At 35.2% G+C, this 26,335-nt stretch overlaps 13 non-coding genes across 13 annotated transcripts; all 13 read right to left on the bottom strand.

Annotated features, from left to right (window-relative positions):
* Nucleotides 1–49: 49 nt before the first annotated feature.
* TRNAR-UCU (transfer RNA arginine (anticodon UCU)) lies at nt 50–135 on the bottom strand. The gene is given in 2 exon segments: nt 50–85; nt 99–135. It is a non-coding gene; the product is annotated as a tRNA-Arg (tRNA).
* A 5,521-nt stretch (nt 136–5,656) lies between these two features.
* On the bottom strand, nt 5,657–5,742 carry TRNAR-UCU (transfer RNA arginine (anticodon UCU)). The gene is given in 2 exon segments: nt 5,657–5,692; nt 5,706–5,742. It is a non-coding gene; the product is annotated as a tRNA-Arg (tRNA).
* Nucleotides 5,743–6,536: 794 nt separating this feature from the next.
* Nucleotides 6,537–6,622, bottom strand: TRNAR-UCU (transfer RNA arginine (anticodon UCU)). Its single transcript is given in 2 exon segments — nt 6,537–6,571; nt 6,586–6,622. It is a non-coding gene; the product is annotated as a tRNA-Arg (tRNA).
* Nucleotides 6,623–8,256: 1,634 nt separating this feature from the next.
* Nucleotides 8,257–8,342, bottom strand: TRNAR-UCU (transfer RNA arginine (anticodon UCU)). The gene is given in 2 exon segments: nt 8,257–8,292; nt 8,306–8,342. It is a non-coding gene; the product is annotated as a tRNA-Arg (tRNA).
* A 3,373-nt stretch (nt 8,343–11,715) lies between these two features.
* On the bottom strand, nt 11,716–11,801 carry TRNAR-UCU (transfer RNA arginine (anticodon UCU)). The gene is given in 2 exon segments: nt 11,716–11,751; nt 11,765–11,801. It is a non-coding gene; the product is annotated as a tRNA-Arg (tRNA).
* A 1,653-nt stretch (nt 11,802–13,454) lies between these two features.
* TRNAR-UCU (transfer RNA arginine (anticodon UCU)) lies at nt 13,455–13,540 on the bottom strand. Its single transcript is given in 2 exon segments — nt 13,455–13,490; nt 13,504–13,540. It is a non-coding gene; the product is annotated as a tRNA-Arg (tRNA).
* Nucleotides 13,541–15,182: 1,642 nt separating this feature from the next.
* TRNAR-UCU (transfer RNA arginine (anticodon UCU)) lies at nt 15,183–15,268 on the bottom strand. Its single transcript is given in 2 exon segments — nt 15,183–15,218; nt 15,232–15,268. It is a non-coding gene; the product is annotated as a tRNA-Arg (tRNA).
* Nucleotides 15,269–18,644: 3,376 nt separating this feature from the next.
* TRNAR-UCU (transfer RNA arginine (anticodon UCU)) lies at nt 18,645–18,730 on the bottom strand. The gene is given in 2 exon segments: nt 18,645–18,680; nt 18,694–18,730. It is a non-coding gene; the product is annotated as a tRNA-Arg (tRNA).
* A 1,653-nt stretch (nt 18,731–20,383) lies between these two features.
* TRNAR-UCU (transfer RNA arginine (anticodon UCU)) lies at nt 20,384–20,469 on the bottom strand. Its single transcript is given in 2 exon segments — nt 20,384–20,419; nt 20,433–20,469. It is a non-coding gene; the product is annotated as a tRNA-Arg (tRNA).
* A 1,650-nt stretch (nt 20,470–22,119) lies between these two features.
* On the bottom strand, nt 22,120–22,205 carry TRNAR-UCU (transfer RNA arginine (anticodon UCU)). Its single transcript is given in 2 exon segments — nt 22,120–22,155; nt 22,169–22,205. It is a non-coding gene; the product is annotated as a tRNA-Arg (tRNA).
* Nucleotides 22,206–23,001: 796 nt separating this feature from the next.
* On the bottom strand, nt 23,002–23,087 carry TRNAR-UCU (transfer RNA arginine (anticodon UCU)). Its single transcript is given in 2 exon segments — nt 23,002–23,037; nt 23,051–23,087. It is a non-coding gene; the product is annotated as a tRNA-Arg (tRNA).
* Nucleotides 23,088–23,858: 771 nt separating this feature from the next.
* TRNAS-GCU (transfer RNA serine (anticodon GCU)) lies at nt 23,859–23,944 on the bottom strand. Its single transcript is given in 2 exon segments — nt 23,859–23,894; nt 23,908–23,944. It is a non-coding gene; the product is annotated as a tRNA-Ser (tRNA).
* Nucleotides 23,945–24,740: 796 nt separating this feature from the next.
* TRNAR-UCU (transfer RNA arginine (anticodon UCU)) lies at nt 24,741–24,826 on the bottom strand. Its single transcript is given in 2 exon segments — nt 24,741–24,776; nt 24,790–24,826. It is a non-coding gene; the product is annotated as a tRNA-Arg (tRNA).
* Nucleotides 24,827–26,335: the final 1,509 nt, after the last annotated feature.

Raw genomic sequence — 26,335 nt, 5'->3', positions numbered from 1 at the left:
ATGTATTATTGTAAGTAAACTTTAAATCTTTGCATTTGAAACTAAAGAATGACTCTGGTGGGACTCGAACCCACAACTTTTGAATAACTACAACCTACTAGAAGTCCAGTGCGCTATCCATTGCGCCACAGAGCCACTGATGTATCATATTTTTGTATCAACAGTACAATGTGTTGAATACTCTTATGTTTTAAATGACACAATCTGTGATGAAACTAATCTTTTTATTTTTCTATTTTTTAAGTATGCTGTAAAGAGAGTATCGTAGAGTGAGAGTAAAACTTTTGTAATGATTTCAGAAATAGCTCCCACTTTGTGTGAGGTGCAAATCAATATGGGGACAATTGCACCATGTCTGATTGAGTGTTTGTTGCAAAGAAACTGAAGACAGAAACATTTTGGTAACATTTATATAGGTTTTGTATTTTTACCAGTATATATATTTATATTAATTTATATTATAATAATTACATGGCTATCGAGTGTCAGATATTTATAACATTTCTCCCAAATGCAACAGCTATGTCTGAGTCTTCCTCTTGCTGTTTTCAAGTGCAAGTCCTATATCAGGTTTTAGCAATTGTGTAGGTTATTTGTAATACCCATCTAAGGATTTTTTATGATTTTTGAGTGTACTGTAGATACACTTTAAGCTTTGTATTCCTACGTGAGCAGACGCAACATAATATTTTGATTGCTGGTTAAAAGTAACCATCCACATTTTTATTACCAGTTAATGATTTAAAGTATCTAAAATTGATTTGTAACTGGTCTTACATTTAAATGATTTTTATGTCAACAGCCTATAATTACTTTGTATATCTCCTATATAATAGCCCAGAACTGTGATTTTGTGATTCATTTGCTAACGCTGGGCGGAGTCACAACAGTGGGCGGAGTTAGTCAAATGAGTCACAGATCTGGCCAAATCTATAGGACACTAGGAGCAGCTGCAGAAGCAGTCAAGCAGATGGTATGGACATGGCACAGGCAGGGGTGCATACCTCCCAGCTATCTCACACACACACACACACACACACACACACACACACACACACACACACACACACACACACACACACACACAGCGAAAAGGGGGCGTGGCTTCATGGGAGGGCCCCGTTTTCGTCAGTGAGGGGGCATGCCCAGCGCTCTGTGAGCTGCTGGCATGCCCCCAGGGGCTGATTATGAGTCCGGGGGGCACAGGGTGCTTGAGACAGGGGAGCCCTATCTCATTGCTGTGCCTGCTGTGGGGTTGGGGGCGTGACCTAATCGCGCTACGCGAGGCCACGCCCCCTTATGCAAATTCCGGGGTTTTTTTGTTTTTTTTTATTTTTATGGAATTTTGGCCCCTCAGCTAGGGCTAAATCCAGAGGAGGTGGTCGCTCCCCCCTACACACCCGCACAGGCAGAAGAAAGCAGGGAGACTGCTGCCTCCCTGCAACACCACAGACCTGCCAACACGCAGCAGCGTGTGCTGACTGTAGCACAATGCTGCCGTTGTTGCTGGGGGAGCTTCTGAGCTGGGACAGAGCTACTCGAGCCGGGGGGACCCCTAAAACTGTGGGGCCAACGGTACGTACCGCCTGCCCCCCCCCTTAATCAGGCTCGGCTGCTGGAACCCCCCCTTAATCCGTAACACCCCTCTGTCTCCACTATTCACCGCTGCTCTGCTAAGCAGAACAGCGAGTACAGGAGCTTTCCAACTGCCTCCCCCCCCCCCCCCCACCGCAGGACACTGCGACCCGCGGGTGGGACAGCGGGACAGACCCCCAAAAATGGGACTGTCCCGCGAAAATTGGGACATTTGGGAGGTATGGGGGTGTGTGAGGGGGTATGCCATACTTAACCCCCACATCAGCATACTCAGCAGGGTCTCTCTGGCGGGGAGGAGCGTCACTTTCTGGCACACTCCATGCTTCTTAGCTGTAGTTTTGTGGGTCACCAGCCGCTGTGCACTTTCCGTACTGCCTCTGTTATCTCCAGCCCCGGCAACCCCACCGCTAGCTGCAGCGCTGCCACCCACAGTGAGGTGCGCCCAGCTCCTTCACACACTTTAGCCGGCGGGTAGCGCTGCAGAAGTCCGCGCTGCTTGCAGGCTCTGACCCCCTCCTCCCTCCAGCAGCAGCGTCTCCTGGGAGCTAACCAGTTACTCCCAGTCTCCCCTTACCATAGTGCCCAGCAGCCGTGAGGTCCGCGCCACGTGAATGCTATGACCCCCTCCTCCCTCCAGCCGCAGCATCTCCTGGGGGCTAACCAGTCACTCCCAGTCTCACCTTACCACAGTGCCCGGCAGCTGCGCGAGGTCTGCGGTGTGTGACTGAGGAGGGGGGGAGTGATGCGGACGGGCAGAGGAAGCAGTACTACAGCCTAAGAGAGTCAGCCATGCCAAGTCTCCACCAGCAGCAGATCCCAACAGGTTGGAGTGGACCAGCAGCAGCCAGCAGCAGTGACTCCGGTAAGACACATCTGTCTGTCACCACTGTTCTGTCCCTAATACCAATCTCTCCCGTGCCCTGTGTTCTGTCATGTCCCTGTCACCCTGGCCTTGACCTGCCACCCTTATCCTGGCCCTTTCACCCTTATCCTGGCCCTTTCACCCTTATCCTGGCCCTGTCACCCTTATGCTGGCCCTGCTACCCCTATCCTGGCCCTGTCACCCCTGTGCTTGCCCTGTCAACCCTATACTGGCCCTGTCACCCCTGTCCTGGTCCTGCCGCCCCTACACTGACCCTGTCACCCCTATCCTGTCCCTGTCATTTCTGTCCTGGCCTCGTCGCCCGTGTCCTGGCCCCGTCACCCCTGTTCTGACCCTGTCACCCCTGTTCTGACCCTGTCACCCCTGTCCTGGCCCAGTCAACCCTGTTCTGACCCTGTCACCCCTGTCCTGGCCCTGTTACTGCATACCCTCAAACTACCTTTTTGGCAGGTACAGTACCCGCAGCACCTCCAGACCTCTCCCCAATGCACCACACCTCTGCACCTTCCCCTCCACCACATGCGGCACTCCACCCCTCCCCCACATGCTGTGCTTCCAGACCCCCTACACCACCCGCGGCTCCCACTCCTCCGCCCCTTCACCACCCCCAGCAATCTCCAGGCCCCCTCATCCGTTCACCCCCCTTATATGTCTCCCCCACACCTGCCCCCCTCCACCCGCAGCATCTGCAGACACCCTCCTCCATCCGCGGTCCCCCCCTCACCCACCCCTCCCCCACCAATGGCACCCCCGCACCTGCCCCTCCACCACCTGCAGCACCTCCGGACCTCCTTCCCCATCCGCCGCAACACCCGTACCTGCCCCTCTCCTACCCATGGCACCTGCGGACCCCTACCCCACCAGCAGCACTCCCGCCCCTTCCCATCCCACAGCACCTCCGGAACCCTTCACCCATCTGCAACATCCCCACACCAGCCCCTCCCCCACCATTGGCACCCCTGCCCCTCCCCCACCTTCAGTGCCTCCGGACCCCTCCCTCATCTGCATCCCCCACTCCTCTGCCCCTCCCCCATCCGCAGCACCTCCCAACCCTTCCCCATCCGGGCCCCACCCCCACTTCCACCCCCCCTCCATCCGCAGCATCTACAGACACCATCCGCAGTACCCCCCGCACCCGCTACATTCTGTACATTGTGGCCTGCAGGTGCGGTTCACGCCGTCGCAAGGGGCTGCGCCTCCTTCACCATCGCACACCCTTTCATTGTGCAATATTTAACCACTAACAAAGGAATGCAGGTGATACTCCATATAACACAAATATTGAACCCCAGAAAGGCATGCAAGGGTTAAGGGGGCGTAGCCCCTTGCGACGGTGTGAAGAGCGCCCGTAGGGCGCGATGAAGCACCTAGTATAGTATATAGGTCTCCCATATACAATGTCTATGTTATGTATCATTTTAAGTAAATTTTAAATGTTTGCATTTGAAGCTAAAGAATGACTCTGGTGGGACTCGAACCCACAACCTTTGAATAACTACAACCTACTAGAAGTCCAATGCGCTATCCATTGCGACACAGTGCCACTGAAGCAACAAGCGTTTTGTATCGACAGTACAACTTGTAGAATACTTTCATGTTTTAAAAGCTACAATCTGTGATGAAACAAATCTATTATGTCTTTCTTTTTTTAGTAGGATGTATATACAGAGTATTGTAGAGTAAGAGCCAAAATTTTATACTGATTTCAGAACTAACATCCTCATTGTGTGAGGTGCAAAAAAATGTGGGGACAATTGCACCCTGTGTGAAATAGTAACTGTTTATTGCAATACAAACTAAAGACCAAAATATTTTCTAAAATGTATTTAATGTTTAGAGTGCTTAACAGTGTAGATATTCATCTTATTTCATACTATAATGATAATGTTGCTAACCTGTGTCAGATATTTCCAACATTCCTCTTGAATGCAACATCCCTGTCTGAGTTTTCCGGCTGCTGATTTCGAGTGCAAGTCCTATATCAGGTTTAAGCAATTATTTAGCTAATATGTGATAACCATGTAAGGATTACAGGTAAAAAGGATTTAATGTTTTTTGAGTGTAGAAACCCTTCAAGGTCTGAATAGCTAACTGAGCAGACTCAACATTGAATTTGGTTGCTGGTTAAATATAACAATAAGCATTTTTGATCAGCAGTTATTGATTTAAAGTATCGAAAATTGATTTGTAATTGGTGATCTTACATTGAAAAGATTTTACTTTGTATATATATATATAGTAAATAAGTCTCCTATATACAGTGTCTACGTTATGTATTATTGTAAGTAAAGTTTAAATGTTTGCATTTGGAACTAAAGAACGACTCTGGTGGGACTCGAACACAAGACCTTTGAATAACTACAACCTACTAGAAGTCAAATGCGCTGTCCATTGCACCACAGAGCCACTGATGTACCACGTTTTTGTATCAACAGTACAATGTGTTGAATACTCTTATGTTTTAAATGACAATCTGTGATGAAACTAATCTTTTTATTTTTCTATTTTTTAAGTAGGCTGTAAAGAGAGTATCGTAGAGTGAGATTCAAATTTTTGTAATGATTTCAGGAATAGCTCCCACTTTGTGTGAGGTGCAAATCAATATGGGGACAATTGCACCATGTCTGATTGAGTGTTTGTTGCAAAGAAACTGAAGACAGAAACATTTTGGTAACATTTATATAGGTTTTGCATTTTTACCAGTATAGATATTTATATTAATTTATATTATAATAATTACATGGCTATCGAGTGTCAGATATTTATAACATTTCTCCCAAATGCAACAGCTATGTCTGAGTCTTCCTCTTGCGGTTTTCAAGTGCAAGTCCTATATCAGGTTTTAGCAATTGTGTAGGTTATTTGTAATACCCATCTAAGGATTTTTTTATGATTTTTGAGTGTACTGTAGATAGACTTTAAGCTTTGTATTCCTACGTGAGCAGACTCAACATAATATTTTGATTACTGGTTAAAAATAACCATCCACATTTTTATTACCAGTTATTGATTTAAAGTATCTAAAATTGATTTGTAACTGGTCTTACATTTAAATGATTTTTATGTCAACAGCCTATAATTACTTTGTATATATAGTATATAGGTCTCCCATATACAATGTCTATGTTATGTATCATTTTAAGTAAATTTTAAATGTTTGCATTTGAAGCTAAAGAATGACTCTGGTGGGACTCAAACCCACAACCTTTGAATAACTACAACCTACTAGAAGTCCAATGCGCTATCCATTGCGCCACAGAGCCACTGAAGCAGCAAGCTTTTGTATTGACAGTACAACTTGTAGAATACTTTCATGTTTTAAAAGCTACAATCTGTGATGAAACAAATCTATTATGTCTTTCTTTTTTTAGTAGGATGTATATACAGAGTATTGTAGAGTAAGAGCCAAAATGTTATACTGATTTCAGAAATAGCATCCTCATTGTGTGAGGTGCAAAAAAATGTGGGGACAATTGGACCCTGTGTGAAATAGTAACTGTTTATTGCAATACAAACTAAAGACCAAAATATTTTCTAAAATGTATTTAATGTTTAGAGTGCTGAACAGTGTAGATATTCATCTTATTTCGTACTATCATGATAATGTTGCTAACCTGTGTCAGATATTTCCAACATTCCTCTTGAATGCAACATCCCTGTCTGAGTTTTCCGGCTGCTGATTTCGAGTGCAAGTCCTATATCAGGTTTAAGCAATTATTTAGCTAATATGTGATAACCATGTAAGGATTACAGGTAAAAAGGATTTAATGTTTTTTGAGTGTAGATACCCTTCAAGGTCTGCATAGCTAGCTGAGCAGACTCAACATTGAATTTGGTTGCTGGTTAAATATTTCAATAAGCATTTTTGATCAGCAGTTATTGATTTAAAGTATCGAAAATTGATTTGTAATTGGTGATCTTACATTGAAAAGATTTTTATGTCACCAGCCTATCATTACTTTGGATATCTATATAGTAAATAAGTCTCCTGTATACAATGTCTACGTTATGTATTATTGTAAGTAAAGTTTAAATGTTTGCATTTGAAACTAAAGAACGACTCTGGTGGGACTCGAACCCACAACCTTGGAATAACTACAACCTACTAGAAGTCCAACGCGCTATCCATTGCGCCACAGAGCCACTGATGTATCATATTTTTGTATCAACAGTACAATGTGTTGGATACTCTTATGATTTAAATGACACAATCTGTGATGAAACTAATCTTTTTATTTTTCTATTTTTTAAGTATGCTGTAAAGAGAGTATCGTAGAGTGAGAGTAAAATTTTTGTAATGATTTCAGAAATAGCTCCCACTTTGTGTGAGGTGCAAATCAATATAGGGACAAATGCACCATGTCTGATTGAGTGTTTGTTGCAAAGAAACTGAAGACAGAAACATTTTGGTAACATTTATATAGGTTTTGTATTTTACCAGTATAGATATTTATATTAATTTATATTATAATAATGACATGGCTATCGAGTGTCAGATATTTATAACATATCTCCCAAATGCAAAAGCTATGTCTGAGTCTTCCTCTTGCTGTTTTCAAGTGCAAGTCCTATATCAGGTTTTAGCAATTGTGTAGGTTATTTGTAATACCCATCTAAGGATTTTTTATGATTTTTGAGTGTACTGTAGATACACTTCAAGCTTTGTATTCCTACGTGAGCAGACTCAACATAATATTTTGATTGCTGGTTAAAAATAACCATCCACATTTTTATTAACAGTTATTGATTTAAAGTATCGAAAATTGATTTGTAACTGGTCTTACATTTAAATGATTTTTATGTCACCAGCCTATCATTACTTTGTATATATATATAGTAAATAAGTCTCCTGTATACAATGTCTACGTTATGTATTATTGTAAGTAAACTTTAAATCTTTGCATTTGAAACTAAAGAACTACTCTGGTGGGACTCGAACCCACAACCTTTGAATAACTACAACCTACTAGAAGTCCAATGCGCTATCCATTGCGCCACAGATCCACTGATGTATCATATTTTTGTATCAACAGTACAATGTGTTGAATACTCTTATGTTTTAAATGACACAATCTATGATGAAACTAATCTTTTTATTTTTCTATTTTTTAAGTATGCTGTAAAGAGAGTATCGTAGAGTGAGAGTAAAATTTTTGTAATGATTTCAGAAATAGCTCCCACTTTGTGTGAGGTGCAAATCAATATGGGGACAATTGCACCATGTCTGATTGAGTGTTTGTTGCAAAGAAACTGAAGACAGAAACATTTTGGTAACATTTATATAGGTTTTGTATTTTTACCAGTATAGATATTTATATTAATTTATATTATAATAATTACATGGCTATCGAGTGTCAGATATTTATAACATTTCTCCCAAATGCAACAGCTATGTCTGAGTCTTCCTCTTGCGGTTTTCAAGTGCAAGTCCTATATCAGGTTTTAGCAATTGTGTAGGTTATTTGTAATACACATCTAAGGATTTTTTTATGATTTTTGAGTGTACTGTAGATACACTTTAAGCTTTGTATTCCTACGTGAGCAGACTCAACATAATATTTTCATTGCTGGTTAAAAATAACCATCCACATTTTTATTACCAGTTATTGATTTAAAGTATCTAAAATTGATTTGTAACTGGTCTTACATTTAAATGATTTTTATGTCAACAGCCTATAATTACTTTGTATATATAGTATATAGGTCTCCCATATACAATGTCTATGTTATGTATCATTTTAAGTAAATTTTAAATGTTTGCATTTGAAGCTAAAGAATGACTCTGGTGGGACTCAAACCCACAACCTTTGAATAACTACAACCTACTAGAAGTCCAATGCGCTATCCATTGCGCCACAGAGCCACTGAAGCAGCAAGTATTTGTATCGACAGTACAACTTGTAGAATACTTTCATGTTTTAAAAGCTACAATCTGTGATGAAACAAATCTATTATGTCTTACTTTTTTTAGTAGGATGTATATACAGAGTATTGTAGAGTAAGAGCCAAAATTTAATACTGATTTCAGAAATAGCATCCTCATTGTGTGAGGTGCAAAAAAATGTGGGGACAATTGCACCCTGTGTGAAATAGTAACTGTTTATTGCAATACAAACTAAAGACCAAAATATTTTCTAAAATGTATTTAATATTTAGAGTGCTTAACAGTGTAGATATTCATCTTATTTCATACTATAATGATAATGTTGCTAACCTGTGTCAGATATTTCCAACATTCCTCTTGAATGCAACATCCCTGTCTGAGTTTTCCGGCTGCTGATTTCGAGTACAAGTCCTATATCAGGTTTAAGCAATTATTTAGCTAATATGTGATAACCATGTAAGGATTACAGGTAAAAAGGATTTAATGTTTTTTGAGTGTAGATACCCTTCAAGGTCTGCATAGCTAGCTGAGCAGACTCAACATTAAATTTGGTTGCTGGTTAAATATAACAATAAGCATTTTTGATCAGCAGTTATTGATTTAAAGTATCGAAAATTGATTTGTAATTGGTGATCTTACATTGAAAAGATTTTTATGTCACCAGCCTATCATTACTTTGTATATATATATATAGCAAATAAGTCTACTGTATACAATGTCTACGTTATGTATTATTGTAAGTAAACTTTAAATCTTTGCATTTGAAACTAAATAACGACTCTGGTGGGACTCGAACCCACAACCTTTGAATAACTACAACCTACTAGATGTCCAATGAGCTATCCATTGCGCCACAGAGCCACTGATGTATCATATTTTTGTATCAACAGTACAATGTGTTGAATACTCTTATGATTTAAATGACACAATCTGTGATGAAACTAATCTTTTTATTTTTCTATTTTTTAAGTATGCTGTAAAGAGAGTATCGTAGAGTGAGAGTAAAATTTTTGTAATGATATCAGAAATAGCTCCCACTTTGTGTGAGGTGCAAATCAATATGGGGACAATTGCACCATGTCTGATTGAGTGTTTGTTGCAAAGAAACTGAAGACAGAAACATTTTGGTAACATTTATATAGGTTTTGTATTTTACCAGTATAGATATTTATATTAATTTATATTATAATAATTACATGGCTATCGAGTGTCAGATAATTATAACATTTCTCCCAAATGCAACAGCTATGTCTGAGTCTTCCTCTTGCTGTTTTCAAGTGCAAGTCCTATATCAGGTTTTAGCAATTGTGTAGGTTATTTGTAATACCCATCTAAGGATTTTTTATGATTTTTGAGTGTACTGTAGATACACTTTAAGCTTTGTATTCCTACGTGAGCAGACTCAACATAATATTTTGATTGCTGGTTAAAAATAACCATCCACATTTTTATTACCAGTTATTGATTTAAAGTATCTAAAATTGATTTGTAACTGGTCTTACATTTAAATGATTTTTATGTCAACAGCCTATAATTACTTTGTATATATAGTATATAGGTTTCCCACATACAATGTCTATGTTATGTATCATTTTAAGTAAATTTTAAATGTTTGCATTTGAAGCTAAAGAATGACTCTGCTGGGACTCAAACCCACAACCTTTGAATAACTACAACCTACTAGAAGTCCAATACGCTATCCATTGCACCACAGAGCCACTGAAGAAGCAAGTGTTTGTATTGACAGTACAGCTTGTAGAATACTTTCATGTTTTAAAAGCTACAATCTGTGATGAAACAAATCTATTATGTCTTACTTTTTTTAGTAGGATGTATATACAGAGTATTGTAGAGTAAGAGCCAAAATTTTATACTGATTTCAGAAATAGCATCCTCATTGTGTGAGGTGCAAAAAAATGTGGGGACAATTGCACCCTGTGTGAAATAGTAACTGTTTATTGCAATACAAACTAAAGACCAAAATATTTTCTAAAATGTATTTAATGTTTAGAGTGCTTAACAGTGTAGATATTCATCTTATTTCATAATATCATGATAATGTTGCTAACCTGTGTCAGATATTTCCAACATTCCTCTTGAATGCAACATCCCTGTCTGAGTTTTCCGGCTGCTGATTTCGAGTGCAAGTCCTATATCAGGTTTAAGCAATTATTTAGCTAATATGTGATAACCATGTAAGGATTACAGGTAAAAAGGATTAAATGTTTTTTGAGTGTAGATACCCTTCAAGGTCTGCATAGCTAGCTGAGCAGACTCAACATTGAATTTGGTTGCTGGTTAAATATAACAATAAGCATTTTTGATCAGCAGTTATTGATTTAAAGTATCGAAAATTGATTTGTAATTGGTGATCTTACATTGAAAAGATTTTACTTTGTATATATATATATAGTAAATAAGTCTCCTATATACAGTGTCTACGTTATGTATTATTGTAAGTAAAGTTTAAATGTTTGCATTTGGAACTAAAGAATGACTCTGGTGGGACTCGAACACAAGACCTTTGAATAACTACAACCTACTAGAAGTCAAATGCGCTGTCCATTGCACCACAGAGCCACTGATGTACCACGTTTTTGTATCAACAGTACAATGTGTTGAATACTCTTATGTTTTAAATGACAATCTGTGATGAAACTAATCTTTTTATTTTTCTATTTTTTAAGTAGGCTGTAAAGAGAGTATCGTAGAGTGAGATTCAAATTTTTGTAATGATTTCAGGAATAGCTCCCACTTTGTGTGAGGTGTAAATCAATATGGGGACAATTGCACCATGTCTGATTGAGTGTTTGTTGCAAAGAAACTGAAGACAGAAACATTTTGGTAACATTTATATAGGTTTTGCATTTTTACCAGTATAGATATTTATATTAATTTATATTATAATAATTACATGGCTATCGAGTGTCAGATATTTATAACATTTCTCCCAAATGCAACAGCTATGTCTGAGTCTTCCTCTTGCTGTTTTCAAGTGCAAGTCCTATATCAGGTTTTAGCAATTGTGTAGGTTATTTGTAATACCCATATAAGGATTTTTTTTATGATTTTTGAGTGTACTGTAGATACAATTTAAGCTTTGTATTCCTACGTGAGCAGACTCAACATAATATTTTCATTGCTGGTTAAAAATAACCATCCACATTTTTATTACCAGTTATTGATTTAAAGTATCTAAAATTGATTTGTAACTGGTCTTACATTTAAATGATTTTTATGTCAACAGCCTATAATTACTTTGTATATATAGTATATAGGTCTCCCATATACAATGTCTATGTTATGTATCATTTTAAGTAAATTTTAAATGTTTGCATTTGAAGCTAAAGAATGACTCTGGTGGGACTCAAACCCACAACCTTTGAATAACTACAACCTACTAGAAGTCCAATGCGCTATCCATTGCGCCACAGAGCCACTGAAGCAGCAAGCTTTTGTATCGACAGTACAACTTGTAGAATACTTTCATGTTTTAAAAGCTACAATCTGTGATGAAACAAATCTATTATGTCTTTCTTTTTTTAGTAGGATGTATATACAGAGTATTGTAGAGTAAGAGCCAAAATGTTATACTGATTTCAGAAATAGCATCCTCATTGTGTGAGGTGCAAAAAAATGTGGGGACAATTGCACCCTGTGTGAAATAGTAACTGTTTATTGCAATACAAACTAAAGACCAAAATATTTTCTAAAATGTATTTAATGTTTAGAGTGCTGAACAGAGTAGATATTCATCTTATTTCATACTATCATGATAATGTTGCTAACCTGTGTCAGATATTTCCAACATTCCTCTTGAATGCAACATCCCTGTCTGAGTTTTCCGGCTGCTGATTTCGAGTGCAAGTCCTATATCAGGTTTAAGCAATTATTTAGCTAATATGTGATAACCATGTAAGGATTACAGGTAAAAAGGATTTAATGTTTTTTGAGTGTAGATACCCTTCAAGGTCTGCATAGCTAGCTGAGCAGACTCAACATTGAATTTGGTTGCTGGTTAAATATTTCAATAAGCATTTTTGATCAGCAGTTATTGATTTAAAGTATCGAAAATTGATTTGTAATTGGTGATCTTACATTGAAAAGATTTTTATGTCACCAGCCTATCATTACTTTGTATATATATATATAGCAAATAAGTCTCCTGTATACAATGTCTACGTTATGTATTATTGTAAGTAAACTTTAAATCTTTGCATTTGAAACTAAATAACAACTCTGGTGGGACTCGAACCCACAACCTTTGAATAACTACAACCTACTAGATGTCCAATGAGCTATCCATTGCGCCACAGAGCCACTGATGTATCATATTTTTGTATCAACAGTACAATGTGTTGAATACTCTTATGATTTAAATGACACAATCTGTGATGAAACTAATCTTTTTATTTTTCTATTTTTTAAGTATGCTGTAAAGAGAGTATCGTAGAGTGAGAGTAAAATTTTTGTAATGATATCAGAAATAGCTCCCACTTTGTGTGAGGTGCAAATCAATATGGGGACAATTGCACCATGTCTGATTGAGTGTTTGTTGCAAAGAAACTGAAGACAGAAACATTTTGGTAACATTTATATAGGTTTTGTATTTTACCAGTATAGATATTTATATTAATTTATATTATAATAATTACATGGCTATCGAGTGTCAGATAATTATAACATTTCTCCCAAATGCAACAGCTATGTCTGAGTCTTCCTCTTGCTGTTTTCAAGTGCAAGTCCTATATCAGGTTTTAGCAATTGTGTAGGTTATTTGTAATACCCATCTAAGGATTTTTTATGATTTTTGAGTGTACTGTAGATACACTTTAAGCTTTGTATTCCTACGTGAGCAGACTCAACATAATATTTTGATTGCTGGTTAAAAATAACCATCCACATTTTTATTACCAGTTATTGATTTAAAGTATCTAAAATTGATTTGTAACTGGTCTTACATTTAAATGATTTTTATGTCAACAGCCTATAATTACTTTGTATATATAGTATATAGGTTTCCCACATACAATGTCTATGTTATGTATCATTTTAAGTAAATTTTAAATGTTTGCATTTGAAGCTAAAGAATGACTCTGCTGGGACTCGAACCCACAACCTTTGAATAACTACAACCTACTAGAAGTCCAATACGCTATCCATTGCGCCACAGAGCCACTGAAGCAGCAAGTGTTTGTATTGACAGTACAGCTTGTAGAATACTTTCATGTTTTAAAAGCTACAATCTGTGATGAAACAAATCTATTATGTCTTACTTTTTTTAGTAGGATGTATATACAGAGTATTGTAGAGTAAGAGCCAAAATTTTATACTGATTTCAGAAATAGCATCCTCATTGTGTGAGGTGCAAAAAAATGTGGGGACAATTGCACCCTGTGTGAAATAGTAACTGTTTATTGCAATACAAACTAAAGACCAAAATATTTTCTAAAATGTATTTAATGTTTAGAGTGCTTAACAGTGTAGATATTCATCTTATTTCATACTATCATGATAATGTTGCTAACCTGTGTCAGATATTTCCAACATTCCTCTTGAATGCAACATCCCTGTCTGAGTTTTCCGGCTGCTGATTTCGAGTGCAAGTCCTATATCAGGTTTAAGCAATTATTTAGCTAATATGTGATAACCATGTAAGGATTACAGGTAAAAAGGATTAAATGTTTTTTGAGTGTAGATACCCTTCAAGGTCTGCATAGCTAGCTGAGCAGACTCAACATTGAATTTGGTTGCTGGTTAAATATAACAATAAGCATTTTTGATCAGCAGTTATTGATTTAAAGTATCGAAAATTGATTTGTAATTGGTGATCTTACATTGAAAAGATTTTACTTTGTATATATATATATATATATATAGTAAATAAGTCTCCTATATACAGTGTCTACGTTATGTATTATTGTAAGTAAAGTTTAAATGTTTGCATTTGGAACTAAAGAACGACTCTGGTGGGACTCGAACACAAGACCTTTGAATAACTACAACCTACTAGAAGTCAAATGCGCTGTCCATTGCACCACAGAGCCACTGATGTACCACGTTTTTGTATCAACAGTACAATGTGTTGAATACTCTTATGTTTTAAATGACAATCTGTGATGAAACTAATCTTTTTATTTTTCTATTTTTTAAGTAGGCTGTAAAGAGAGTATCGTAGAGTGAGATTCAAATTTTTGTAATGATTTCAGGAATAGCTCCCACTTTGTGTGAGGTGTAAATCAATATGGGGACAATTGCACCATGTCTGATTGAGTGTTTGTTGCAAAGAAACTGAAGACAGAAACATTTTGGTAACATTTATATAGGTTTTGCATTTTTACCAGTATAGATATTTATATTAATTTATATTATAATAATTACATGGCTATCGAGTGTCAGATATTTATAACATTTCTCCCAAATGCAACAGCTATGTCTGAGTCTTCCTCTTGCTGTTTTCAAGTGCAAGTCCTATATCAGGTTTTAGCAATTGTGTAGGTTATTTGTAATACCCATATAAGGATTTTTTTTATGATTTTTGAGTGTACTGTAGATACAATTTAAGCTTTGTATTCCTACGTGAGCAGACTCAACATAATATTTTCATTGCTGGTTAAAAATAACCATCCACATTTTTATTACCAGTTATTGATTTAAAGTATCTAAAATTGATTTGTAACTGGTCTTACATTTAAATGATTTTTATGTCAACAGCCTATAATTACTTTGTATATATAGTATATAGGTCTCCCATATACAATGTCTATGTTATGTATCATTTTAAGTAAATTTTAAATGTTTGCATTTGAAGCTAAAGAATGACTCTGGTGGGACTCAAACCCACAACCTTTGAATAACTACAACCTACTAGAAGTCCAATGCGCTATCCATTGCGCCACAGAGCCACTGAAGCAGCAAGCTTTTGTATCGACAGTACAACTTGTAGAATACTTTCATGTTTTAAAAGCTACAATCTGTGATGAAACAAATCTATTATGTCTTTCTTTTTTTAGTAGGATGTATATACAGAGTATTGTAGAGTAAGAGCCAAAATGTTATACTGATTTCAGAAATAGCATCCTCATTGTGTGAGGTGCAAAAAAATGTGGGGACAATTGCACCCTGTGTGAAATAGTAACTGTTTATTGCAATACAAACTAAAGACCAAAATATTTTCTAAAATGTATTTAATGTTTAGAGTGCTGAACAGTGTAGATATTCATCTTATTTCATACTATCATGATAATGTTGCTAACCTGTGTCAGATATTTCCAACATTCCTCTTGAATGCAACATCCCTGTCTGAGTTTTCCGGCTGCTGATTTCGAGTGCAAGTCCTATATCAGGTTTAAGCAATTATTTAGCTAATATGTGATAACCATGTAAGGATTACAGGTAAAAAGGATTTAATGTTTTTTGAGTGTAGATACCCTTCAAGGTCTGCATAGCTAGCTGAGCAGACTCAACATTGAATTTGGTTGCTGGTTAAATATTTCAATAAGCATTTTTGATCAGCAGTTATTGATTTAAAGTATCGAAAATTGATTTGTAATTGGTGATCTTACATTGAAAAGATTTTTATGTCACCAGCCTATCATTACTTTGTATATATATATATAGCAAATAAGTCTCCTGTATACAATGTCTACGTTATGTATTATTGTAAGTAAACTTTAAATCTTTGCATTTGAAACTAAATAACGACTCTGGTGGGACTCGAACCCACAACCTTTGAATAACTACAACCTACTAGATGTCCAATGAGCTATCCATTGCGCCACAGAGCCACTGATGTATCATATTTTTGTATCAACAGTACAATGTGTTGAATACTCTTATGATTTAAATGACACAATCTGTGATGAAACTAATCTTTTTATTTTTCTATTTTTTAAGTATGCTGTAAAGAGAGTATCGTAGAGTGAGAGTAAAATTTTTGTAATGATATCAGAAATAGCTCCCACTTTGTGTGAGGTGCAAATCAATATGGGGACAATTGCACCATGTCTGATTGAGTGTTTGTTGCAAAGAAACTGAAGACAGAAACATTTTGGTAACATTTATATAGGTTTTGTATTTTACCAGTATAGATATTTATATTAATTTATATTATAATAATTACATGGCTATCGAGTGTCAGATAATTATAACATTTCTCCCAAATGCAACAGCTATGTCTGAGTCTTCCTCTTGCTGTTTTCAAGTGCAAGTCCTATATCAGGTTTTAGCAATTGTGTAGGTTATTTGTAATACCCATCTAAGGATTTTTTATGATTTTTGAGTGTACTGTAGATACACTTTAAGCTTTGTATTCCTACGTGAGCAGACTCAACATAATATTTTGATTGCTGGTTAAAAATAACCATCCACATTTTTATTACCAGTTATTGATTTAAAGTATCTAAAATTGATTTGTAACTGGTCTTACATTTAAATGATTTTTATGTCAACAGCCTATAATTACTTTGTATATATAGTATATAGGTTTCCCACATACAATGTCTATGTTATGTATCATTTTAAGTAAATTTTAAATGTTTGCATTTGAAGCTAAAGAATGACTCTGCTGGGACTCGAACCCACAACCTTTGAATAACTACAACCTACTAGAAGTCCAATACGCTATCCATTGCACCACAGAGCCACTGAAGCAGCAAGTGTTTGTATTGACAGTACAGCTTGTAGAATACTTTCATGTTTTAAAAGCTACAATCTGTGATGAAACAAATCTATTATGTCTTACTTTTTTTAGTAGGATGTATATACAGAGTATTGTAGAGTAAGAGCCAAAATTTTATACTGATTTCAGAAATAGCATCCTCATTGTGTGAGGTGCAAAAAAATGTGGGGACAATTGCACCCTGTGTGAAATAGTAACTGTTTATTGCAATACAAACTAAAGACCAAAATATTTTCTAAAATGTATTTAATGTTTAGAGTGCTTAACAGTGTAGATATTCATCTTATTTCATAATATCATGATAATGTTGCTAACCTGTGTCAGATATTTCCAACATTCCTCTTGAATGCAACATCCCTGTCTGAGTTTTCCGGCTGCTGATTTCGAGTGCAAGTCCTATATCAGGTTTAAGCAATTATTTAGCTAATATGTGATAACCATGTAAGGATTACAGGTAAAAAGGATTAAATGTTTTTTGAGTGTAGATACCCTTCAAGGTCTGCATAGCTAGCTGAGCAGACTCAACATTGAATTTGGTTGCTGGTTAAATATAACAATAAGCATTTTTGATCAGCAGTTATTGATTTAAAGTATCGAAAATTGATTTGTAATTGGTGATCTTACATTGAAAAGATTTTACTTTGTATATATATATATATAGTAAATAAGTCTCCTATATACAGTGTCTACGTTATGTATTATTGTAAGTAAAGTTTAAATGTTTGCATTTGGAACTAAAGAACGACTCTGGTGGGACTCGAACACAAGACCTTTGAATAACTACAACCTACTAGAAGTCAAATGCGCTGTCCATTGCACCACAGAGCCACTGATGTACCACGTTTTTGTATCAACAGTACAATGTGTTGAATACTCTTATGTTTTAAATGACAATCTGTGATGAAACTAATCTTTTTATTTTTCTATTTTTTAAGTAGGCTGTAAAGAGAGTATCGTAGAGTGAGATTCAAATTTTTGTAATGATTTCAGGAATAGCTCCCACTTTGTGTGAGGTGTAAATCAATATGGGGACAATTGCACCATGTCTGATTGAGTGTTTGTTGCAAAGAAACTGAAGACAGAAACATTTTGGTAACATTTATATAGGTTTTGCATTTTTACCAGTATAGATATTTATATTAATTTATATTATAATAATTACATGGCTATCGAGTGTCAGATATTTATAACATTTCTCCCAAATGCAACAGCTATGTCTGAGTCTTCCTCTTGCTGTTTTCAAGTGCAAGTCCTATATCAGGTTTTAGCAATTGTGTAGGTTATTTGTAATACCCATATAAGGATTTTTTTTATGATTTTTGAGTGTACTGTAGATACAATTTAAGCTTTGTATTCCTACGTGAGCAGACTCAACATAATATTTTCATTGCTGGTTAAAAATAACCATCCACATTTTTATTACCAGTTATTGATTTAAAGTATCTAAAATTGATTTGTAACTGGTCTTACATTTAAAAGATTTTTTATGTCAACAGCCTATAATTACTTTGTATATATAGTATATAGGTCTCCCATATACAATGTCTATGTTATGTATCATTTTAAGTAAATTTTAAATGTTTGCATTTGAAGCTAAAGAATGACTCTGGTGGGACTCAAACCCACAACCTTTGAATAATTACAACCTACTAGAAGTCCAATGCGCTATCCATTGCGCCACAGAGCCACTGAAGCAGCAAGCTTTTGTATCGACAGTACAACTTGTAGAATACTTTCATGTTTTAAAAGCTACAATCTGTGATGAAACAAATCTATTATGTCTTTCTTTTTTTAGTAGGATGTATATACAGAGTATTGTAGAGTAAGAGCCAAAATGTTATACTGATTTCAGAAATAGCATCCTCATTGTGTGAGGTGCAAAAAAATGTGGGGACAATTGCACCCTGTGTGAAATAGTAACTGTTTATTGCAATACAAACTAAAGACCAAAATATTTTCTAAAATGTATTTAATGTTTAGAGTGCTGAACAGTGTAGATATTCATCTTATTTCATACTATCATGATAATGTTGCTAACCTGTGTCAGATATTTCCAACATTCCTCTTGAATGCAACATCCCTGTCTGAGTTTTCCGGCTGCTGATTTCGAGTGCAAGTCCTATATCAGGTTTAAGCAATTATTTAGCTAATATGTGATAACCATGTAAGGATTACAGGTAAAAAGGATTTAATGTTTTTTGAGTGTAGATACCCTTCAAGGTCTGCATAGCTAGCTGAGCAGACTCAACATTGAATTTGGTTGCTGGTTAAATATTTCAATAAGCATTTTTGATCAGCAGTTACTGATTTAAAGTATCGAAAATTGATTTGTAATTGGTGATCTTACATTGAAAAGATTTTTATGTCACCAGCCTATCATTACTTTGTATATATATATATAGCAAATAAGTCTCCTGTATACAATGTCTACGTTATGTATTATTGTAAGTAAACTTTAAATCTTTGCATTTGAAACTAAATAACGACTCTGGTGGGACTCGAACCCACAACCTTTGAATAACTACAACCTACTAGATGTCCAATGAGCTATCCATTGCGCCACAGAGCCACTGATGTATCATATTTTTGTATCAACAGTACAATGTGTTGAATACTCTTATGATTTAAATGACACAATCTGTGATGAAACTAATCTTTTTATTTTTCTATTTTTTAAGTATGCTGTAAAGAGAGTATCGTAGAGTGAGAGTAACATTTTTGTAATGATATCAGAAATAGCTCCCACTTTGTGTGAGGTGCAAATCAATATGGGGACAATTGCACCATGTCTGATTGAGTGTTTGTTGCAAAGAAACTGAAGACAGAAACATTTTGGTAACATTTATATAGGTTTTGTATTTTACCAGTATAGATATTTATATTAATTTATATTATAATAATTACATGGCTATCGAGTGTCAGATAATTATAACATTTCTCCCAAATGCAACAGCTATGTCTGAGTCTTCCTCTTGCTGTTTTCAAGTGCAAGTCCTATATCAGGTTTTAGCAATTGTGTAGGTTATTTGTAATACCCATCTAAGGATTTTTTATGATTTTTGAGTGTACTGTAGATACACTTTAAGCTTTGTATTCCTACGTGAGCAGACTCAACATAATATTTTCATTGCTGGTTAAAAATAACCATCCACATTTTTATTACCAGTTATTGATTTAAAGTATCTAAAATTGATTTGTAACTGGTCTTACATTTAAATGATTTTTATGTCAACAGCCTATAATTACTTAGTATATATAGTATATAGGTCTCCCATATACAATGTCTATGTTATGTATCATTTTAAGTAAATTTTAAATGTTTGCATTTGAAGCTAAAGAATGACTCTGATGGGACTCTAACCCACAACCTTTGAATAACTACAACTTACTAGAAGTCCAATGCGCAATCCATTGCGCCACAGAGCCACTGAAGCAGCAAGCGTTTGTATCGACAGTACAACTTGTAGAATACTTTCATGTTTTAAAAGCTACAATCTGTGATGAAACAAATCTATTATGTCTTTCTTTTTTTAGTAGGATGTATATACAGAGTATTGTAGAGTAAGAGCCAAAATGTTATACTGATTTCAGAAATAGCATCCTCATTGTGTGAGGTGCAAAAAAATGTGGGGACAATTGCACCCTGTGTGAAATAGTAACTGTTTATTGCAATACAAACTAAAGACCAAAATATTTTCTAAAATGTATTTAATGTTTAGAGTGCTGAACAGTGTAGATATTCATCTTATTTCATACTATAATGATAATGTTGCTAACCTGTGTCAGATATTTCCAACATTCCTCTTGAATGCAACATCCCTGTCTAAGTTTTCAGGCTGCTGATTTCGAGTGCAAGTCCTATATCAGGTTTAAGCAATTATTTAGCTAATATGTGATAACCATGTAAGGATTACAGGTAAAAAGGATTTAATGTTTTTTGAGTGTAGATACCCTTCAAGGTCTGCATTGCTATCTGAGCAGACTCAACATTGAATTTGGTTGCTGGTTAAATATAACAATAAGCATTTTTGATCAGCAGTTATTGATTTAAAGTATCGAAAATTGATTTGTAATTGGTGATCTTACATTGAAAAGATTTTTATGTCACCAGCCTATCATTACTTTGTATATATATATATAGTAAATAAGTCTCCTGTATACAATGTCTACGTTATCTATTATTGTAAGTAAACTTTAAATCTTTGCATTTGAAACTAAAGAACGACTCTGGTGTGACTCAAACACAAGACCTTTGAATAACTACAACCTACTAGAAGTCAAATGCGCTGTCCATTGCACCACAGAGCCACTGATGTACCACGTTTTTGTATCAACAGTACAATGTGTTGAAAACTCTTGTTTTAAATGACAATCTGTGATATAACTAATCTTTTTATTTTTCTATTTTTTAAGTAGGCTGTAAAGAGAGTATCGTAGAGTGAGATTCAAATTTTTGTAATGATTTCAGAAATAGCTCCCACTTTGTGTGAGGTGCAAATCAATATGGGGACAATTGCACCATGTCTGATTGAGTGTTTGTTGCAAAGAAACTGAAGACAGAAACATTTTGGTAACATTTATATAGGTTTTGCATTTTTACCAGTATAGATATTTATATTAATTTATATTATAATAATTACATGGCTATCGAGTGTCAGATATTTATAACATTTCTCCCAAATGCAACAGCTATGTCTGAGTCTTCCTCTTGCGCTTTTCAAGTGCAAGTCCTATATCAGGTTTTAGCAATTGTGTAGGTTATTTGTAATACCCATCTAAGGATTTTTTTATGATTTTTGAGTGTACTGTAGATACAATTTAAGCTTTGTATTCCTACGTGAGCAGACTCAACATAATATTTTCATTGCTGGTTAAAAATAACCATCCACATTTTTATTACCAGTTATTGATTTAAGTATCTAAAATTGATTTGTAACTGGTCTTACATTTAAATGATTTTTATGTCAACAGCCTATAATTACTTTGTATATATAGTATATAGGTCTCCCATATACAATGTCTATGTTATGTATCATTTTAAGTAAATTTTAAATGTTTGCATTTGAAGCTAAAGAATGACTCTGGTGGGACTCAAACCCACAACCTTTGAATAACTACAACCTACTAGAAGTCCAATGCGCTATCCATTGCGCCACAGAGCCACTGAAGCAGCAAGCTTTTGTATCGACAGTACAACTTGTAGAATACTTTCATGTTTTAAAAGCTACAATCTGTGATGAAACAAATCTATTATGTCTTTCTTTTTTTAGTAGGATTTATATACACAGTATTGTAGAGTAAGAGCCAAAATGTTATACTGATTTCAGAAATAGCATCCTCATTGAGTGAGGTGCAAAAAAATGTGGGGACAATTGCACCCTGTGTGAAATAGTAACTGTTTATTGCAATACAAACTAAAGACCAAAATATTTTCTAAAATGTATTTAATGTTTAGAGTGCTGAACAGTGTAGATATTCATCTTATTTCATACTATCATGATAATGTTGCTAACCTGTGTTAGATATTTCCAACATTCCTCTTGAATGCAACATCCCTGTCTGAGTTTTCCGGCTGCTGATTTCGAGTGCAAGTCCTATATCAGGTTTAAGCAATTATTTAGCTAATATGTGATAACCATGTAAGGATTACAGGTAAAAAGGATTTAATGTTTTTTGAGTGTAGATACCCTTCAAGGTCTGCATAGCTAGCTGAGCAGACTCAACATTGAATTTGGTTGCTGGTTAAATATTTCAATAAGCATTTTTGATCAGCAGTTATTGATTTAAAGTATCGAAAATTGATTTGTAATTGGTGATCTTACATTGAAAAGATTTTTATGTCACCAGCCTATCATTACTTTGTATATATATATATAGTAAATAAGTCTCCTGTATACAATGTCTACGTTATGTATTATTGTAAGTAAACTTTAAATCTTTGCATTTGAAACTAAATAACGACTCTGGTGGGACTCGAACCCACAACCTTTGAATAACTACAACCTACTAGAAGTCCAATGAGCTATCCATTGCGCCACAGAGCCACTGATGTATCATATTTTTGTATCAACAGTACAATGTGTTGAATACTCTTATGATTTAAATGACACAATCTGTGATGAAACTAATCTTTTTATTTTTCTATTTTTTAAGTATGCTGTAAAGAGAGTATCGTAGAGTGAGAGTAAAATTTTTGTAATGATATCAGAAATAGCTCCCACTTTGTGTGAGGTGCAAATCAATATGGGGACAATTGCACCATGTCTGATTGAGTGTTTGTTGCAAAGAAACTGAAGACAGAAACATTTTGGTAACATTTATATAGGTTTTGTATTTTACCAGTATAGATATTTATATTAATTTATATTATAATAATTACATGGCTATCGAGTGTCAGATAATTATAACATTTCTCCCAAATGCAACAGCTATGTCTGAGTCTTCCTCTTGCTGTTTTCAAGTGCAAGTCCTATATCAGGTTTTAGCAATTGTGTAGGTTATTTGTAATACCCATCTAAGGATTTTTTATGATTTTTGAGTGTACTGTAGATACACTTTAAGCTTTGTATTCCTACGTGAGCAGACTCAACATAATATTTTCATTGCTGGTTAAAAATAACCATCCACATTTTTATTACCAGTTATTGATTTAAAGTATCTAAAATTGATTTGTAACTGGTCTTACATTTAAATGATTTTTATGTCAACAGCCTATAATTACTTTGTATATATAGTATATAGGTCTCCCATATACAATGTCTATGTTATGTATCATTTTAAGTAAATTTTAAATGTTTGCATTTGAAGCTAAAGAATGACTCTGATGGGACTCTAACCCACAACCTTTGAATAACTACAACCTACTAGCAGTCCAATGCGCTATCCATTGCGCCACAGAGCCACTGAAGCAGCAAGCGTTTGTATCGACAGTACAACTTGTAGAATACTTTCATGTTTTAAAAGCTACAATCTGTGATGAAACAAATCTATTATGTCTTTCTTTTTTTAGTAGGATGTATATACAGAGTATTGTAGAGTAAGAGCCAAAATGTTATACTGATTTCAGAAATAGCATCCTCATTGTGTGAGGTGCAAAAAAATGTGGGGACAATTGCACCCTGTGTGAAATAGTAACTGTTTATTGCAATACAAACTAAAGACCAAAATATTTTCTAAAATGTATTTAATGTTTAGAGTGCTGAACAGTGTAGATATTCATCTTATTTCATACTATAATGATAATGTTGCTAACCTGTGTCAGATATTTCCAACATTCCTCTTGAATGCAACATCCCTGTCTGAGTTTTCCGGCTGCTGATTTTGAGTGCAAGTCCTATATCAGGTTTAAGCAATTATTTAGCTAATATGTGATAACCATGTAAGGATTACAGGTAAAAAGGATTTAATGTTTTTTGAGTGTAGATACCCTTCAAGGTCTGCATAGCTAGCTGAGCAGACTCAACATTGAATTTGGTTGCTGGTTAAATATAACAATAAGCATTTTTGATCAGCAGTTATTGATTTAAAGTATCGAAAATTGATTTGTAATTGGTGATCTTACATTGAAAAGATTTTTATGTCACCAGCCTATCATTACTTTGTATATATATATATAGTAAATAAGTCTCCTGTATACAATGTCTACGTTATGTATTATTGTAAGTAAACTTTAAATCTTTGCATTTGAAACTAAAGAACGACTCTGGTGGGACTCGAACCCGCAACCTTTGAATAACTACAACCTACTAGAAGTCCAATGCACTATCCATTGCGCCACAGAGCCACTGATGTATCATATTTTTGTATCAACAGTACAATGTGTTGAATACTCTTATGATTTAAATGACACAATCTGTGATGAAACTAATCTTTTTATTTTTCTATTTTTTAAGTATGCTGTAAAGAGAGTATCGTAGAGTGAGAGTAAAATTTTTGTAATGATATCAGAAATAGCTCCCACTTTGTGTGAGGTGCAAATCAATATGGGGACAATTGCATCATGTCTGATTGAGTGTTTGTTGCAAAGAAACTGAAGACAGAAACATTTTGGTAACATTTATATAGGTTTTGTATTTTACCAGTATAGATATTTATATTAATTTATATTATAATAATTACATGGCTATCGAGTGTCAGATATTTATAACATTTCTCCCAAATGCAACAGCTATGTCTGAGTCTTCCTCTTGCTGTTTTCAAGTGCAAGTCCTATATCAGGTTTTAGCAATTGTGTAGGTTATTTGTAATACCCATCTAAGGATTTTTTATGATTTTTGAGTGTACTTTAGATACACTTTAAGCTTTGTATTCCTACGTGAGCAGACTCAACATAATATTTTCATTGCTGGTTAAAAATAACCATCCACATTTTTATTACCAGTTATTGATTTAGAGTATCTAAAATTGATTTGTAACTGGTCTTACATTTAAATGATTTTTATGTCAACAGCCTATAATTACTTTGTATATATAGTATATAGGTCTCCCATATACAATGTCTATGTTATGTATCATTTTAAGTACATTTTAAATGTTTGCATTTGAAGCTAAAGAACGACTCTGGTGGGACTCGAACCCGCAACCTTTGAATAACTACAACCTACTAGAAGTCGAATGCGCTATCCATTGCGCCACAGAGCCACTGAAACAGCAAGCGTTTGTATCGACAGTACAACTTGTAGAATACTTTCATGTTTTAAAAGCTACAATCTGTGATGAAACAAATCTATTATGTCTTTCTTTTTTTAGTAGGATGTATATACAGAGTATTGTAGAGTAAGAGCCAAAATTTTATACTGATTTCAGAAATAGCATCCTCATTGTGTGAGGTGCAAAAAAATGTGGGGACAATTGCACCCTGTGTGAAATAGTAACTGTTTATTGCAATACAAACTAAAGACCAAAATATTTTCTAAAATGTATTTAATGTTTAGAGTGCTTAAACATTATTTCATACTATAATGATAATGTTGCTAACCTGTGTCAGATATTTCCAACATTCCTCTTGAATGCAACATCCCTGTCTAAGTTTTCAGGCTGCTGATTTTGAGTGCAAGTCCTATATCAGGTTTAAACAATTATTTAGCTAATATGTGATAACCATGTAAGGATTACAGGTAAAAAGGATTTAATGTTTTTTGAGTGTAGATACTCTTCAAGGTCTGCATAGCTATCTGAGCAGACTCAACATTGAATTTGGTTGCTGGTTAAATATAACAATAAGCATTTTTGATCAGCAGTTATTGATTTAAAGTATCGAAAATTGATTTGTAATTGGTGATCTTACATTGAA

This window comes from Pseudophryne corroboree, chromosome 4 (assembly GCF_028390025.1).
Source record: "Pseudophryne corroboree isolate aPseCor3 chromosome 4, aPseCor3.hap2, whole genome shotgun sequence".
Lineage (NCBI taxonomy): Eukaryota > Metazoa > Chordata > Amphibia > Anura > Myobatrachidae > Pseudophryne > Pseudophryne corroboree.
This window is presented reverse-complemented; position numbering and strand designations above follow the sequence as displayed.